Source organism: Arvicanthis niloticus, chromosome 20 (assembly GCF_011762505.2).
Source record: "Arvicanthis niloticus isolate mArvNil1 chromosome 20, mArvNil1.pat.X, whole genome shotgun sequence".
In the NCBI taxonomy this organism is placed as follows: domain Eukaryota; kingdom Metazoa; phylum Chordata; class Mammalia; order Rodentia; family Muridae; genus Arvicanthis; species Arvicanthis niloticus.
In genome coordinates this window covers 32737405-32750445 of record NC_047677.1, presented here as the reverse complement: position 1 = coordinate 32750445, position 13041 = coordinate 32737405, and positions in this window count along the sequence as shown.

Genomic DNA, 13041 nt, shown 5'->3' with positions numbered 1-13041 from the left:
GAAGAAGAAGAAGAAGAAGAAGAAGAAGAAGAAGAAGAAGAAGAAGAAGAAGAAGAAGAAAGGATGGGAGAGAGAAGGGGAGAGAAAGGAGGGATGAAGGAAGGAGAGTGGGAGGGAAGGAGGGAGTGGGAAGGAAGGAGGGAGGGAAGGAGGAGGAGGGAGTGAGAGAGGGAGGGAGAAAAGAGGAAGGATGGAGGGAAAAAGGAAGAAGGAAGAGAGATAAGGGGAGGGAGGGAGAGGGAAAATAGGGAGGGACAAAGGAAGGAAGAAAAGAAGGAAGGGAGGGAGGGATACAGGAGTCATCAGAACTTCTGCCTTGGTGGTGATCTCATGGAACCAGGACTCAGACTATTACATGAGACAGGCTCAAGTAATGCTACTCTAGGATGAGCTGAGAGAGGCTGGGTCTGGAAACACCAGGAGAAGCCATTCTCGAACCAGCCACCAATACTGAGGCAAAGGGGCCATGGCTGAGGCAGTGCTGACATGAACAGCCAAGGAGGAAAAAGCAAACTTCCTGGTTTTGCCCCTACTGGAAGGACCTCTAATGATGCTAGGTAACAAAGAAGAAATCAGGTTTCAGAGTCCCCCATCACCAAGAGAGCAGAGATAAAGAGGTCTGGGGGTCCAAATCACCAGCTCAGTGACTAACAGATAGGATGACCTTTTTATAGCCCATGAATGGAGAAATGCCACATTATTGTATTTTCTGAGAGAGCAACCACAATATTATGACAAGTGCCTGGAGTGGTGGCAGACAGCTGAAGACTTTCCCATCTGCCTCAAAAAAGAAAAGAGAAAAAAAGAGAAAGAAACAAAGGGATCTTATGGGGTGAAAGTTGGACTGGTTGTTTCCCCAAACTGAAGTCGGCCTACCCTGACATGACCACCCATATAACTCCCAGCCCCTTCAGGGTGCCTGAGACATACGCAAATAGAACACGGCAAAGGAAATATAATACCTCTCCCTTGATGAGCTACCCAGGCTCAATCATAACCTAGTAGAGTAAGATCCTCCTGCCAGCCTGGAAGAAGCAGACCCTGTGTTGTGAATTATTGGTGACACACAGGATCTAGAATGTGGATCGTTGCTTCCTACCGTGTTTAAAGTTGGTAACAGTGTGTACCATGCTAACTGACCATTGGGCTTCTGGGAACCTGCCAGCTCTGCAATCCCTTCTCACCATAGTAGCGCTGGGATTGCAGATACGGGCTGCTATCCTGGCTTTACATGAGGATTGGAACTCAACTCCTCCCACTTGTGCAGCAGATGCTTCAGTCACTGAGTCTTCTCTATTAGGTGTGCTTCTATGCTCATCTGTTACAGGCTGTCTCAGTTAGGGTTTTACTGCTGTGAACAGACACCATGACCAAGGCAACTCTTATAAAGGACAACATTTAATTGGGGCTGGCTTACAGGTTCAGAGGTTCAGTCCATTATCTTCAAGGTGGGAACATGGCAGCCTCCAGGCAGGCATGGTGCAGGAGGAGCTGAGAGTTCTACGTCTTCATCTGAAGGCTGCTAGGAGAAGACTGACTTCCAGACAGGTAGGATGGGGGTCTAAAGCCACGTCCACAGTGACACACCTACTCCAACAAGGCCACATCCACTCCAACAAGGCCACACCTTCTAATAGTGCCACTCCCACGGTCGAGCACTATACAAACTATCCCACGTGCTATAGTAAACTGTGACAGGATGGGTTTCTTATTCTTTATTTGCCGATCTCCGGTCAACATGGGCCTGTTCATAAGCATTAATATGTTCTGGGTTTCTCAGTCTTCAAGATGGCAGACTAGTTTAGAATACAGAAGTAACCAGGCATTGCCACCCACTGTGAGGAGCTCAGATGGTAGTGAGCCTTCAGGCTGTCAGTGCATGCCCAGAACTGAAGCACAGGGGAACCTGTTAAAGGAGGTCTTAGTTCAAGGACAAATCAATGCTAAGGAGATGTCAAAAAAATTGAGGTGGCTCTGCTTAACTTTATTGCTAGGTGGTAGCCTTCTTCAACCACATGATGTGGCCCAGAGATAAAAGCAGTCTTCCTCAAATGTTGTCTTCCCTGAGTTTAAGTTCATTCACATGAGAGCATCTAGTTGAAAAATCCAAAATCCAGAAAAATATTTTAAAATGTGTGCTTGGACTTGAGACATCTCCGATAGAGATTAGATTAGCAATTGTTTCTCTTAATAACCAGCACTTCCTCTAGAAACTGTGCCCAAAGCAACCCTAAAAAAACCTCTAATTTCATGAAACGTGTCATTTCCTCTCCTTTCCAAGACCCCATTTTCCTTTCTTCCCCTGGGCCTCATTCCTTTTTTTTTTTTTTTTTTTCCCTTGACTGTAATGCTTCAGCGTTTGAAATACTACTCTTCCTTGGCAACCGATACAATAAGAGTTTCCATTTGGGAGGCGGGGTGTTTGATGATGGCTGAGTTTGATCCCAGCCAAGGTCCCACGCCTAAGGTCAGAGAGACAGCAGAGCTGAGATTAGACGCCTCGCCCCAGGAGCCTCAGCGTGAGACCCACAGCAGTTTTTCCTGTCATCTTCTGGATCTGGAACGGCCCCTCCCACCCACACTAAGACTTCTCTGGCGCTTCCTTCCCTTTCCCTAACTCACCCAATCACCCAGGGTCTACACTGACTACAGGGTCTGCCTGTGGTTTTGACCGATTCCGCATGCGTGCTACTCCGGAAAACCATGGAAATGGGAAGAGCCTCCTCCTCCTCGCTCGCTCACCTATTCCAAGCCGAACTCAGACTTGATTGCCCAACAAATGAAAAGACAAGGGACTGAAGCAAGATGCTCTCAGCAGGGCTCCGTTTGCCCTGAATGTTGGGGCGAAGTACATAAGCCCCTCCCTCTTCCCATCTATTTCACACCAGGTTGACTCTCACGCCAATCAATGTTGATCCTTCGCTGGTCATCCTGGGAGCTGTCTGGGGTGCGGGGGTAACCTTATCTTAATAAGTTCTCTAAAACACACGTATTCCTCCCACAAGCAGTATAATTAGCAACCAAAAACACTGCTCCACTCCACTTCAGGGTACCATCTCATTTAAGGTGGGCTATTAACTTTTCAGAGGGCGTGAAAAGCTACCTCGCCATTTTAAATAGAGCAAAATGCGGAGGAATCTGCATTTAAACTTCTAAAACAGTGGCAAGCACCCACCACCACCCACAGATCTAGCAATTGAGGTTTTTCTTTCTCTTTCTCTCTTTCTTCCCTCTCCCCCCCCCCCCCCCCCCCCCCGCTTGGCCTATTATTTATTTAGAATCGGAACCAATTCCTTTCAGGAGAACGCAGCCATCCAAGCTGACATCTGGAAGCGTCTAGAAGGAAGTGTAAGGTTAACCAACACCGAGGTAGGCAGACTTGCAAAGTCATCAGCACTCATTTACCCAGAATCCCCCGCTTCTCCCCACATTGCTTAGACCTGGCTCGGAAGAGAAACACCCGGTTTAGAGACCAAAACCAAAGCAGAAACAAAAATAAACTCAGAGTCCTCCTAGGTAGAGGGTTCTTTGGCCCCAGACCCCGAGCCCTGGACTTTCTGGTAGCCACAGAAATTGCTTTGAAGCCGAAATTGTGACTTAATATTTGGTCTATCTCACCTATATGGAGATCTTGGGGTGGAGCTTGGGAGAGGGAGGTGTAACAGGTCATAGGGAGAAAAGGAAAACTGTGCCTCTCCTTTAAAAAAAAATACAATTGAGTTTTTTAAAAAGATAAAATTAAATTAAGTTGAAAAAGAAATTAGCTCCGAGAAATTTTTTTTTTCCTTGAAGAGTGACTTTGCAGCGTGTCAATTAGGGAGCCTGTACTCCCGGGTAGCTCTGCTGCTGCTGCTTTGGAGCCAAGTCCTCAGACTCCCACACAGATCTGTGAAATCAATTGTCTTCCCCAAACATGTGGTTACCACGGCGAAGTGAAATGACTAAAACTGCTCTCAAAGATGACATCGCTCCTCTAGTCTTCTTTCCTGGGCCCCAGAAGGAACCTGAGGGGGGGGGAGGCTCCTCATGAGGATTGAGGATTTTTTTTTTTTAATCAGTAAGTTTCAGACTTTTGGTTTAACCTAGTTATTTGGGGGATGGAGAGTGTGCGGGGGTGGGGGTGGGGTGGGGTGGCTGGCAGACAAAGGCCAATCAAGTGAGGACTGTCACTGCTGACATACTGACACCTGCATGTCAATGCCAAGGTGGGGGGCTGCGAGGGCTCCCCCCCGGGAGCCCCCACATGAGCCCTCCATGTGTTTCTCCCATCACCCCACCATGGTGCAAGACTACCACGGAGGGCAGAGTGGCTGGCATACTGAACCTGCCATCCTGTGACATTTCCCTGGACAAGGCAGCTCAACTCCAGCCCCAACAATGCCAGGAAGACAGGAGAAGGCCATCAGTCTCCATTAGGGAGACAGGGTTATTCTCTCATATTATGGCCCTGTCATGTCCCCTTTAGTCGCCAAAAGGCATGGCTGTCTCATACATCATCATCAGCATGTTCTCCTCACAAAGATGGAGAACCCCACGGAGGGGTCCTTTTTGCCCAAGTCCCTCCTGAGATAGCCAAGGGCCTTCCCCTTGACAGAAAGGATGCTAGGCTGCCAGCAGAGACATCTGCATCCTAATTAAATGCTAGGCTTTGAAGAGTGCCAAGGAGGGATCTGACCTCCAGTTTGCAAATCAGAAGTTTAAACAAACTTCCACAGCCTCCACAGGCGAGGAGAGCACCCCTGTGGGGCCAAGAGCAGAGGGAGGAAAAACAGCCCAGATCCAGTTCTTGGGAATCCAGCTATGCTTAAGCTTGGCACGTACACAGTCCTGTCACTGGAAAGTGACACACTATTTATAGCTCTTATATTTAATTAAGCCGCAGATATAATCTTTTATTTAATTCTTCCACCAGCTTCACTTTATATTTAAAAGACATTTCCCCCCCCCCCCCCGGAGACAAATGGGACTTAGAGAAGCAGTTATGATGAGAAGAGATAGATCTTTGTCCGGTCACAGACCTTGAATTGGTGACTGTGGTGTGTTAGCTGATTGGATATGGAACATTCTAGAATACTGGCATATGTGCTAAATGACAAGGTTCGGAGTTGCCACCCACTGAGACTGACGATGTGTCTTACCTTGTTCCATGCATTTCTGCTCTGTACGGATTCTCAGTTAATTAACAGAGGGAGCACTACTCTAAGAGACAGGCGTTGTCTACATTTCCTAGTTAGGCATGCTTATTAGAACTTGGGGGAAGTTATATAATTCACTAAGCCCTCAGTGGGTAAACTCAGTGGGTAGTTAGAATGCAATCTTCAGGACTTGGGTGTCCATACACAGTGACTTCATTTAGGTGTCCTTACACACAGCAGCTCCAAATCCAGATATTTTGTGCAGCAGGCTAGATGGGCCCAGTAGAAAAAAGCTAGCCTGGTGGTATGGCTCATGTCTCTAATCCCAGCATCTGAGAGGCAGAGGTAAGCAGATCTCTGAGTTTGAGGCCAACCTGGTCTACAGAGCAAGTTCTAGGAGAGGCAGGGAGACACAGAGAAAGTCTTATTCAAAAAGAAAAAAAAAAAAGTAAAGAAAAGAAAAGAAAAAAGGAAGAAGTTATGTCCTGACCACCCTTCCCATTCCCATGGGCTCCTCACCAGTGTTGGTCTGGGTAAATCAGTTGAAAATGAACTTCATGGGACCTCTCAAAGGTACAGACTTGTCATGAAGCACTGTAAGGGGGGGGGGGGAAGAGGACAAGCCAGACCTTCCTTGGTCAACCAACAGGGGCACAAATTCCACTCTTGAATCAGCCTAGGGGCCACCTGTACTTGCTGTCCTGGGAGCACTGCCATACCAGCATGTGGTGCCCTAGGCATGTGGTACCCTAACCCATCTTTTGGCCCTTTCTCCATTTAGTTTAATGTGGGCAGTAGCATTGTCCTAAGGCCCTAGCTATTCAACTGGGTGCCTCTATTGTTTGGAATGTGACTCACGGGGCAAGGGAAGGGCTTCTGCCATGCCCCAAGTTGAGGTGGCAGCAACAGAAATCTAAAGCAAAGCAAATGGATCTGCGGTTCCCCGTTGGCGTCCTGACCCCAGCTATCTCTCTTCTTTCTGTGAAAAGAGCCCTGATTGCGTGTGGCTAACTCTCCTCTTCCTAGTCAAAGGTTTTTTTATTAAACCCAGATTGATAACTCCTTTTCCTCAGTTGGTGGGAGAGGCTGATGCAGTCTCCTGTTCTGACTTATCTGTTACAGCTGGTTAGCCGACTGTGGGGGTGGGGAGGGAAAAGGCTCTGGAAAAGTTCCTGTGTAAACAAACAAAGTAACAAGATGTACCCAAAAGAAAACAAAGTAACAAGATGTACCCAAAAGAAAGCAAGTATCTTTTTCTTCTTCTGCAAACTATCAAGGACGGAAGTGACACCCTGAACTGCCACAGCCTTGTGCTTGCCAGACACTGCACCCGTGCCCCCCCCCACGAAAAGGAGGGGGAGGAGGAGGAGATGGAGGAGGGGGGAGAGGGAGGGAGAGGAGGTACAGGACAGACACAATGATGGAGAGACTCTGAAGCCATCAGCGTGCTGGCAACCTGGAGCTATCCAATTAGGGTATTTATTTGACTATGTAGGGTAGTGTATTCCTCTCATTTGTCAGCAAGAGTTTGGTTGGGAAAATATTAGCAGTGTGTACTGTGGAGGCGACTACAGCCAGTATGAGTGTGTGGAGAGTCCTTAGCTGTGTCTTCTCCCCTGCCCTGAGCAAGGTGCCTCGAAATGAAGGCAGCAGTTTCTGGTGACCTAGTTCATGTCTTTGAGAAGTTGCAAAAGTGTCCTCCCGCAAAACAAGACAACCACGGCAACCGTACAAGCAAAGTGCAGAGATTGGAGCTAAAACTGCAGCCTCATCTGCAAAGCATCAAACCCACAAGAAAGGATACAGTTGAGGATTGTTCTGTGAATTTCCCAGCTTTGTTCATTGATCGAAACACAACCAAATGCTGGGTCACCTCTTCCTTGTACATCAGATACTTTAAGGAGAGAAACAGAGATACCCCACCCCCACCCACTATGTACACCTTACAAGGTACTTGTGCCCTATAGATACCAGAAAAGGAGTGTGATTTGTAATGGGTTCCCAGCAGCTGTTTCTGAAGTCTTAGAATTTTTTACTTATGGCTAATTAGAAGATTCTTAATTCACAAATCTTCTATTCAGTGTGTTAGACAATGAGGGTTTCCTTGTCCACTGCCACGACTTTCTCTTTATCTCACCTTAAGAAAGCAAACTATAAAATACGTTATTGATAAGGATCTCCACTCACCTCATGCGAACCTCATGATGAAGAGACATCAAGAAAGGTGAAGCTGTATAGAGCTTCATTTCTCTTAACACCAACTTCCTCCGGGACTAGAGCAATTCTCGACCTTTGAAATCTGTTTCCTTCTACGTGAGCTATCTTATTTTTTTAATTATGTGTATGTGGAGGTAGGGACATGCAGGTTCCCTTAGCAGATATCAGATACCCTTGAATCAAGAGTTTCAGATGGTTGAGCCTTTCTGCATAGGTGCTGGGCATGGAACCTGGGTCCTCTTTGAAGAGAAACCCTCTCTTAACTGCCTATTCCTCTGTCCATCCCCTCCTCCTGAACGAAATAGAGTTAAGTTAGATCTTCATTTCTCAACCTCGGCGTTGCCAATATTTTGGACCAGAAAACTCTGAAGATGTTTGCAGCATCCCTGGCCTCTAGCCAATAACATTCCTTCATTGTGTTGTGACCAAACATGTTTCCACACATTGCCAAAAATCCTATGGGGGAGGGGGAGCAGATAAATCACCCCAGCTGAGAACCATTGAATAGATCAGGATTTATAAAAGCCAAAGCACACCCAGCAGTTATGTACATGAGAGACATAAGCCACTTTTTAAGGAAGTAAGCAAATGTAAGAGTTAAGTACTCTCATCTCCTGTGGATTCTTGCCATACCTTATGTGATTACATATATGTTCATACATGTACAGGCACTAGCAACTGGGAAACCTCAGCTGTTAGTCCTCAAATACTGGAAGACAATCTCTCTCTGGCCCAGAACTTACTAAGTTAGATACTCTGGGTGGTCAGTGACATCCCCCCATCCCACGAGGATCTGTTTGTCACTGCCTTCCCAAGTGCTGGGATTACAAGCGTATACACAACTAGCTTCTCTACGTGGATTCCGGAAATGCAATGCACAAGTCCTTCTGTGCCAAGCACTTTACTAAGTAAGCCATCTCTCCAGTCCTCTTTCTATGACTTCAAGAGAGAGTAGTGACTCTGTGGTTATGTAAAATCCCCTTGGCTCTTTAAATGCCAACAAATCATTTCTTGTTGCAAACAGGGGGCGGGATGGGGAGGGGCGGGGGGTGGGGAGTAAGCTCTGAACTTATGTGGTTCAAATTCCAGGTCCCCCTCTTAACAACTTCAGTACTGGGGTAGCTCTTTAATAGGTGTCTCTGTTTCTATCTACAAGGTAACAGTAATGCACTTTGTAAGATTATGCCAGACTTACACAACACAGCACCCAAAAGGGACCCTGGAAAGTGCACACAGTAGGCACTCAATAAATAGCACATTTTTTTTTATCCCGAAGCTATAAAAACATTGCAAATCAAACTAAATACATCTATGGGCCAGACTGAGCCTGTAGGATAAAGTCACAACTCTGGACCATGGGATTTCAAAGGTCCTTTCAAGTTTCTTAAGGTTTCCTGATTCTATTTTATAAAACCAGGACACCATTTGCCTCTTACTAATTCATATAAACTAGTTGGAAAGATAGAACTCTAACGATAGCCAAGACCAGGTAGTCAGACTAGACTTGTGAGGAAACACCAGTGGCAAACTGTGTGTTCTTGATAGCCTTGAAAAGAAAAAATATGGACGCCAACTCTACTCTTCATTTGAGAAAAGGTTACCCGCATGTAAAGGCACATGCATGTAATTCTCCTACTTCGGAGAGTAAGGCAGGCAGACCTTGGTGAGCTGGAGACCAGCCTGATTTACATAGTAAGTTCCAGGACAGTCAGAGCTACGTAAGTGAGACCCTATCTTGAAAAACAAAACAAAGCTAGATCTTACTGCTCTCAGCCATGGTCGTAGATGCTTCTGTTTATTGTTGGTAAGAGACAAGCTCAGAAGTGACTGTCTTGTGCCCATCCCTAAATAGAACATCTCTATGCCCCTCTGCAAGGCTCGACATCATGGAAGAGGGGGACAGTATGAGCCGGAAGGTTGGAAGGAGGTCTGGGAAAGAAGAGACATGTCTGAGAAAGTTCCAGATACGATATGACTGTTGCATCTCTGAACTCATAGTAGCAGGAGTTCCCTGAATAAGACTGGGCCTATCAACATTCCGTCATGCATGGGGGTGGGGCTGATAAGTCCCCACCCCTCTCCCTGAAGAGGAACAGACAAGTTAATGGTTGCTCAGAGAGGAACTGGTCATGTCTCTGAGTGTTGTAACCGCTGGAGAGTGGCCCTGGCTCACATAAACACACCCCTTCGCCATGCTGATGCGGGCAACACTAATTGAATACAATGACGTATAGACAAACAATGAAAGTCAGGATGCAAATAGGAGAGGGAACTGATGGGAAGAAGAGATTCACTTGAGAGAGAGAGGGGGATGAAAGAGGGTAAGGGGGAGAAGAACATGATCTCTTGTGACTCCTTTAAAAGAAAGCACCTGAGATGGGGGTGGGGTGGGGGGAGAGTATCACCCTTGGAAGCCGCCATCCTCAACCTTTTTCTTCCGGAGAAATGACAAGAAAGTACAGTGAGCTGTTATCTGCTTTCTAGCGAAAGTAAATCGACAACTATACGTTGGTGTCATTAGCCCTGTTGCTTGTCAGTGAGACTGTTGATGAAGGCACTAATAAGTTGCCTCCTCCAACCTGATCCTCCCACTGGAAGACAGCATATCCACTCCTGATCAATATTTCGATCTGAGTTACTTATAATGCTGTCAGACATGCAAACCCGCTTCACTCCAGGGTGCAGAAATGAGATTTTATTTATTTATTTATTTATTTATTTATTTATTTATTTTGGTTTTTGCAAAACTGAGATCAGACATTACATGGCCTTGGATGAGCTGTATTGTGGTCTAAAACCATATAACCAGATCAGCAAGACAGAGGATTACCAGGAACTAAGAGTATAGCTCCAATAAGTACACCCCCCGACTCCCCACCCCCCTCATCCCCCACTACCTTTATGCCATGGGATCTAGGAGGATAGCTCACACTGAGCAAGCATGAGGACCTGAGTTCAAATCTCCACCAGCGATGTAAAACTATGGCTGGTGCACTCGTAATGTCAGTTTAGCATGGAGATAAAGGGATCACCGGAGACTGTTGTTTTAAGAAGCCTTAAGCTGGAGCTGGAGAGATGGCTCAGTGGTTAAGAGCACAGGCTGCTCTTCTGGAAGTCCTGAGTTCAAATCTCAGCAACCACATGGTGGCTCACAACCATCTGTAATGGGATCCAATGCCCTCTTCTGGTATGCATGAAGTCAGGATACTCATATACATATAATAAATAAATAAATCTTTTAAAAAAAATTATTATTAAAAAAAAAAGCCTTAAGCCTTTATATCTGCTGTAAACATGAATACAAAGGTGTTTTCTGAGCAAAGCCCTGTTCCCCTCTTACCTCTAAGACTCTAGAGCTCCCAATGATTTTCACCTTTGCATGGGGGGGAGGGGGGTCAGTGTACAGAGGAGGGGAGGGCAGGGCAAGGGAAGGGAAAGCTTGAGCTTCCGAAGAACCACAGCAAATAAATCTGACTCTGACTTGAGGGCAATAAATTTGTAAATTCAGAGCCTAGTGCTATTTCACTAGCACAGATCCAACCAACATGATTCCAGACCAAGTATCTGACATAGATATAATATTCAGCCAACCCAGCTGAAAGGGTGGGGTTTTTTTTTCTATTAATCTGGCAAGTGCATTTAGGAAAGGTTCATTCATATGTTAAGAAAATGTGAGCTCTTCCTTGCTCTATCCAGGATGCAGCACTCTTCTGATAGAAGTTTGATTTTTTTTTTTAATTGTCATTTTAAAATGTAGTCAGTCTCAGGTGTTCTCTGTCTTATCTAGTGTTCTCCACTGAAGACAATGAAATTGGAAAAAAAAATCCTTTTGGAGAATCCACAGTGACTTCCTACAACAGGAGAGCAGCCTGAGAGAGCAGTTATGTCCCATAGAGCCACTGGGGTACTGAACTAGGTTCCTGCAGGTCTATCCCACAGAACCACTGGGGTACTGTACTAGGTTCCTGAAGGTCTGTCCCACAGAGCCACCAGGGTACTGAACTAGATTCTTGAAGGTCTGTCTCACAGAACCACAGGGGTACTTAACTAGGTTCCTGAAGGTCTGTCCCACAGAACCACTGGGGTACTGAACTAGGTTCCTGCAGGTCTGTCCCACAGAACCACCAGGGTTCTGAACTAGGTGCTTGCCACACAGAAGTAGCAACAGAGGCATGCCTTTCCCTCCAGTTAAAATACAAACATTAGAGTCAAGATAGAATTTCATACAAACACCACAAGTGAGAATCCAAATTCTGTGCCAGCAAGATGGCTAGGGTGGTGGTGGAAATGGAGCATGATGACCTGAATCCAATCCCCAGGACCTACATGTCGGAAGGAGAAGTAAGTTACCCTCTGACCTCCACCCACACAGGACATGTGTGCAACTGCTTGCACACACGTGCGCATGCGCGCACACACACACACACACACACACACACACACACACACAAAGAGTCATAATTTTAAACAAAAAAAATTCTAACTCCATGTATCATCTAGATCAGTGGCTTTTTCCAACATTTTCAAAACTAAGCTATTTTAAAACAAACTCTTACACTGTCTTAATGTACAAATGAATGAATGTTTTCAATTTTGTTACTTTAAAAAAAAAAACCTAGATCTAAAACTACCTTCGCCCAATAGTAGGTTAAGTATGCATAGCTTAGCTATGAAATAACTTAGTTTTAAATCAGCAGTGGCATGTCTGTCAGTAACAGTTTTTGTAATTTGGACACAAGTCTGAATTGCAAACACAGTCAGTGTCCAGTTGCAATCTTCTTGTTCAGGGGCATCTGAATGACACATTGAAATGTTCACATAAAACAAAGACGGACAAACAAGTCAGTTACTGTGCAGGGAAACCACCCCTATACACAAAACAGGCAACACACAGACAGCCGAATCTCAGGAGGAAAAAGATTGAAGCAGAAGAAATACCCAAAAGATAGTAGCTGCAATTTTTTTTAAGCCATTGAAAGATTCCAGCCCACAGATGCCAGATCAGCAAACCTCCAAAGTGTCTAAAACAGTGGTTCTCAACCTGTGGCTTGAGACCCCAAGCCCCTTCACAGGTGTCACCAAAGCCCATCAGAAGGCACAGATATCTAATTATGATTTATAACAGTGACAGTTATGAAGCAGCAACAAAATAATTCTATGGGGGGAGGGGCGGTCACCAGGAAGGTTAAGAACCACTGATCTAAAAGCAAAGAAATTCACACAGAAGCATGCAGTAGTTGGGCCATTTAATAATCATGGGGAAAGGTGGGTGTTAGCTGGTGGGAGTGGAGGGATATATTCAGTTCAGGGAAACCACACGACAACGAAATATAAAAAGCTTCCAGAGAGCCTTAGGACGCCGGAAGCTGGCAAGCCCCGTTGCCCTGCAGCCTCAACAAACTGAATGGTCCTGAAAAACACCAAAGATCTTTAGAAAGATCCTTCAACTGCCCTAAGAAATGGCCTAGTATGTGCACTTGGAACATTGTGCACATCTGCTAGTTCTGGCCCCTGGTGGTGAGGGAGGGTGTTTCTCTGATATAAGGCACATTGGAGACTCAAGTTCTTTTTTTTTTTTTTTTTTTTTAGATTTTTAAGATTTTTTTTTTTTAAAGATGAGTAGGGAGGAGGGTACTGGATTCCATTACAGATGGTTGCGAGCCACCATGTGGTTGCTGGGAATTGAACT